A 6,528-nucleotide genomic window follows, 5' to 3' on the forward strand; every position below is an offset into this window, starting at 1 on the left:
TTGATCAACAACACTACTCATTCTAATAGGTCCACAAAATGAAGCTTTTGAGCCCATATATCACAATATAAGATAAACTTTGACATTTAAGAGGAACAATTAATTTTACTGATAATTGTGAAGTACAAACAAGCAGTGCACAAAATTAAGCTCAAATGGACAAAAATACCCTCAGAAGAAATGTTGGGTATGTAGCAAGAATTGATGGGAAATAGAGGGAAGGAGAGGAATTTGAAAAGTTTAGAACTTGAAAGGTTGGGAACTTGAAAAGTCCTCTAATGCTTTAATGAAAAAGGAAATTGTCCCTCATCGGTAATGGAAATGAAAATAGGAGAGTTTAAATAAATAAACACTCCTATTAATTGTTAAAAGGGTTGGAAAGAGGGACCCCCTCGCGTCGTCGTCGTCGCCGCTGGCTCGCTTCGGCTTTGGCTTTGGCAAATGATCGATCGAGAGATTATTTTTTGGACAAATTTATTTTAATTATTTATTTAATTAATTAAATGGCCAAAAAAAATTTTCAATTAATTAGTTGATAACAGAAGTTAACCGAAATATTTTCAACTTTTTAGTTAACCCGACCCGACTCGGATCCGCGCGCGTGACCCGTTTTAAATTCCGTTATATTTAAAAATTCCCGCCATGACTGTTCTGAAAGGTTGCAACTTTCAGGAACAGTCAATACCATTTGAAAGTTTGCAACCTTTCATTAATGGCCGTGTCAATTCTGAAAGGGTTGCAACCTTTCACAATATATTCTTCTTGCATATAAATACCATTCAGTCTTCAGAATATTTCCCTACGAATTTTCTGATCTTCCTTCTTCTTCTAAACACATATTTCTTCATGTACTTTCCTGCTGTGGATTGATTCACTGACAGTAGAGTTTTTGGTATCTACACTCTACTAATTAATATCATTTTACCCTGGGAGGTTATATTCCAAATCAAACCTCGGATACTAGAGGGGAATAATTTCCTTAAGGGGACACTGTGAATTCAAAGGACTTGATTTTCTTCCAAAAATTAAAAAGAGTATTCCAGATTCTGGTAAGTTTTTACAGATTAAATTATTTTTTACAAATAAATTTCTGCTCATCTTACTTACTGGTTCTAAAAATCTCGGTTACTTCGTGTTTCTGAATGATTTATTACAACCAGTAATTTTTGATTTTCATAACACAGATTGGCAACAATCTTAAGGAAATTATAAATCTGTGTTTCTGGTGGAGACAAAAATCTGTGTGATTTTATACTCCTTTAAGTCGGCAATTATAGTTTATTGCTTACTTATATTGTATCAATTTTGTTTATCAGAAGTGGAAAACACTGGTGTTACAGTGGCTGTTGCTGCACCAACCCGAACTCTTGTACCACAAGCAGAGAAATCGGGTAAATTCACAGGTGTGAATTTCAAAGGATGGCAGCAACGAGTATTTTTCTGGCTTACCACTCTTGGTCTGCAGAAATTTACAAGTGAAGATACTCCAGTTCCTGCTGATGATATGCCAGACAGGGAAAAATTTATGATTGTTGAAGCATGGAAACAGTCAGACTTCCTATGTAAAGGTTACATTTTGAGTGCTTTAGAGGATGACTTATATAATGTCTATAGTGCAATAACAACTTCAAAAGAGTTGTGGAATGCACTTGAGAAGAAATATAAGACAGAAGATGCATGCTTGAAAATTTTTGTGGTCGCAATGTTTTTAGACTATAAAATGATAGATAGTAAAACTGTTGGATCACAAGTGCAGGAACTTCAACTTATTCTCCAGGATCTAATTGCTGAAGATAAGGTAGTAAATGAAGCTTTTCAAGTGGCTGTAATGATCGAGAAGTTACCTCCTTCGTGGAACGATTTCAAGAATTATCTAAAGCACAAGCGTAAAGAAATGAAGCTTGAAGATCTTGTGATTCGGCTCAAGATTGAGGAAGATAACAGAAATGCCGAAAAGAAGTCGCGTAAGAGTTCAACAATCATTGGAGTTAATATTGTTGAAGAAGCTCCTACCAAAGACAAAAAGAGAAAGAAGTCCAACGGGCAGAAGTCAGAACAGGCCAAGAAGAAATTCAAAGGCAACTGTTATAATTGTGGCAAGGCTGGTCATAGATCTTCTGATTGTCATGCTCCAAGAAAGGACAAAAACAAAGGCAAAGGCAAAAATCAAGCAAACATCGTGGAAAAGATGGAAGATGCAGATGACTTGTGTGCAATGATATCGGAGTGTAACTTAGTTGGAAATCCCAAGGAGTGGTTTCTCGACTCAGGTGCCACTAGACATATTTGCTCTGCAAAAGAAGCCTTTGCAACGTACACTCCTGCTGAGTACGATGAAGATTTATTCATGGGAAACACAGCAACAGCAAGGATTGCAGGAACTGGGAAAGTAATGTTGAAAATGACATCCGGCAAAGTGTTGACTTTAAACAATGTTCTGCATGTCCCTACTATTAGGAAGAATTTAGTTTCTGCTGCACTACTCGTTAAGAACGGGTTTAAGTGTGTCCTAGTTAGTGATAAAGCTGTAATAAGTAAGAATGAAATGTTCATAGGAAAGGGCTACCTCAATGAGGGTCTTTTCAAACTAAATGTAATGGTTATTGACAGTATTAATAAAAATTCTGCTTCTGTTTACTTATTGGAGTTAAGTGATTTATGGCATGCCCGTTTGGGACATGTAAATTACAAAGCCTTGCGAAAATTGGTTAATCTAGAAGTATTGCCTGATTTTAAATGCGATAAGTCGAAATGTGAAATTTGTGTGGAAAGTAAGTTTGTTAAACATCCTTACAAGTCTGTTGAAAGAAATTCTAAAACTTTAGACTTAATTCACACAGATATATGCGATATGAAGTCAACACCATCTCGTGGTGGGAAAAAGTATTTTATAACTTTTATTGATGACTGCACTCGATTTTGTTATGTATATTTGCTTAATAGTAAGGATGAAGCAATTGATGCATTTAAGCAATACAAAAATGAAGTGGAAAACCAATTGAATCTAAAGATAAAAATGATTCGGAGTGATAGGGGTGGAGAATATGAATCTCCTTTTGCAGAGATATGTTTGGAATATGGTATTATTCATCAAACTACTGCACCTTATACACCACAGTCAAATGTTTGGCAGAACGGAAGAACAGAACATTAAAGGAAATGATGAATGCCTTCATGATCAATTCTGGTTCACCGCAAAATCTTTGGGGGGAAGCCATCCTTACAGCTAATAAAATACTCAATAGAGTACCCCATCGAAAAACATAATTAATTCCATATGAGTTGTGGAAAGGAAGAAAACCCAACTTGAAATATTTCAAAGTGTGGGGGTGTTTAGCCAAGGTAGAGGTTCCTTTACCTAAGAGGGTTAAAATTGGACCCAAAACAATAGATTGTGTCTTTATTGGGTATGCTGTGAATAGTAAAGCCTGTCGATTTTTGGTTCACAAATCTGATAATCCTGAGATTCATGTTAATACGATAATTGAATCAGATAATGCAGAGTTTTTTGAAAACATTTATCCGTATAAAACTGAAAGTGAGTCAACAAGTGAAAGACCTAAACGACCACGAGAAGAATCAATGGAAAATATTCTAACTAGTGAGGAACCTAGGCGAAGTACTCGACAACGAAAATCTGTTTCTTTCGGACCAGATTTTGTAGCACTATTGCTTGAAAATGAGCCTCAAACATTTAAAGCAGCTATGTCTTCGTCAGAGTCAACTTATTGGAAAGAAGCAGTCAACAGTGAGACTGAATCAATTTTAAGCAATTACACTTGAGAATTGACTGATCTTCCTCCAGGAAATAAACCTTTAGGATCAAAGTGGATCTTTAAAAGGAAAATGAAACCTGATGGAACTATTGACAAATATAAGGCTAGACTGGTAGTCAAAGGGTACATACAAAAGGAAGGTCTGGACTACTTTGACACATACTCTCTAGTAACATGGATAACATCAATTAGGATGTTAATAGCACTAGCAGCAGTGCATGATCTTAAAATCCACCAAATGGATGTAAAGATAGCCTTCTTAAATGGAGATGTAGAGGAAGAAATTTACATGGAACAACCTGAAGGGTTTATAGTTCCTGGTAAAGAAAAGAAAGTGTGCAGACTTGTGAAGTCACTTTATGGACTCAAGCAAGCACCCAAACAATTGCATGCTAAATTTGATCAAATAATGTTGGCAAATAGATTCAAGATTAACGAATGTGATGAATGTGTTTACATTAAAAACGTTATGAATCATGAAGACATTGTTTGTTTGTATGTTGATGACATGTTAATAATGAGTAAAGAAATTGACGATATAAATGCTACTAAGCGCATGTTGTCCAGCAAGTTCATATGAAAGACTTAGGAGTTGGTGATTTAATCTTAGGGGTCAGGATTATCAAAACTCCCCAGGGACTAGCATTATATCAATCTCATTATATTGAAAAAGTATTGCATAAGTTCAATTACTTGAATTTCAATGCTGTCAAAACTCCAATTGATTTAAGTTGTACATTTAAAAAGAATGAAGGTCAAAGTGACTCTCAATTGGAATATGCTAGAGTGTTGGGAAGTTTGATGTATATTATGAATTGCACGCGACCAGATATAACATGTGTTATTAGTAAACTGAGTCGGTACACTAGTAATCCGAATCAAACTCACTGGATGGCTATGAAACGTGTGTTGGGTTATCTAAAATGGACACAACATTATGCTTTGCATTATAAAAATATCCTGCTGTAATTGAAGGATATAGTGATGCAAATTGGATCACCGGGTCAAATGATGTAAAATCCACGAGTGATAATGTATTCATACTTGGTGGAGGAGCTGTCTCTTTGAAATTGTCCAAACAGACATGTATTGCTCGCTCCACAATGGAATCTGAATTCATTGCTTTGGATAAGGCTGGTGAAGAAGCGAAATGACTCCAAAATTTCCTAGAGGATATTCCATTCTGGACCAAACCTGTTGGACCAATTTGCATACATTGCGATAGTCAAGCAGCAATAGGTAGGGCAGGGAGCGTTATGTACAACGGGAAGTCTCGTCATATACGACAGAGACATAACACCGTAAGACAACTGCTCTCTAGTGGAATTATCACAATTGACTATGTAAAGTCAAGCGATAATGTGTCAGATCCACTAATGAAAGGCCTAGTGAGAGAGGAAGTTGAAAGATCATCTAAGGGAATGGGTTTACGGCTTCGGACAAGTCAGCATGACGGTAACTCTATCTAGCAGACTGGAGATCCCAAGAGCTAGATTCAAGGAGAAAAACAAAGTTGTGGCTGACGATTCGACATTGTCAATTAACTCAATCCGTTCTCATGATGAAGACAATGTTCAGGAAAAAGATAAGACTTTAAGGCTTTTTAATGAGGTAATAAAGCTTAAAGTTTTTAATGATTTGCTAAGTTTGGTAGATTTGACCAAATAGTGTATCTACGAGATGAATGTGAGTGTGAAGTGGAAGCCGCTTCAAAGAGAATTTTATGTCAAAAGCCTATTTTCTATACACTCATGAAACCAGGAGGTGTTCATGGCTGAAACGAACACAATTGTAAGAATCATAAACAGTAAAGGGTTAATTGTGTGACATATGGTTGTCTAGGTATACACAAAAGCTCGACGATTCAAAGATATCACATCTACCGATTGACCGAGTATATCCGACATATGTTCACTACAGAAAGTCCAAGAGGAAACCTACTTATCCAGATGCAACTAATCCTTGCTTGTAAAGTACACAATTGTCCGTGCATTCCTATGTTATAAATATTCCCCATCAATGTGGGGGATTGTTGGGTATGTAGCAAGAATTGATGGGAAATAGAGGGAAGGAGAGGAATTTGAAAAGTTTAGAACTTGAAAGGTTGGGAACTTGAAAAGTCCTCTAATGCTTTAATGAAAAAGGCAATTGTCCCTCATCGGTAATGGAAATGAAAATAGGAGAGTTTAAATAAATAAACACTCCTATTAATTGCTAAAATGGTTGGAAAGAGGGACCCCCCTCGCGCCGTCGTCGTCGCCGCTCGCTCGCTTCGGCTTTGGCTTTGGCAAATGATCGATCGAGAGATTATTTTTTGGACAAATTTATTTTAATTATTTATTGAATTAATTAAATGGCCAAAAAAAATTATTTTCAATTAATTAGTTGATAACAGAAGTTAACCGAAATGTTTTCAACTTTTTAGTTAACCCGACCCGATTTGAATCCGCGCGCGTGACCCGTTTTAATTTCCGTTATATTTTAAAATTCCCGCCATGACTTTTCTAAAAGGTTGCAACTTTCAGGAACAGTCAATACCATTTGAAAGTTTGCAACCTTTCATTAATGGTCGTGTCAATTTTGAAAGGGTTGCAACCTTTCAGAATATATTCTTCTTGCCTATAAATACCATCCAGTCTTCAGAATATTTCCCTACGAATTATCTGATCTTCCTTCTTCTTCTAAACACATATTTCTTCATGTACTTTCCTGCTGTGGATTGATTCGCTGACAGTAGAGTTTTTGGTATCTA

The sequence above is a fragment of the Solanum pennellii genome, chromosome 3 (assembly GCF_001406875.1).
Source record: "Solanum pennellii chromosome 3, SPENNV200".
NCBI lineage: Eukaryota > Viridiplantae > Streptophyta > Magnoliopsida > Solanales > Solanaceae > Solanum > Solanum pennellii.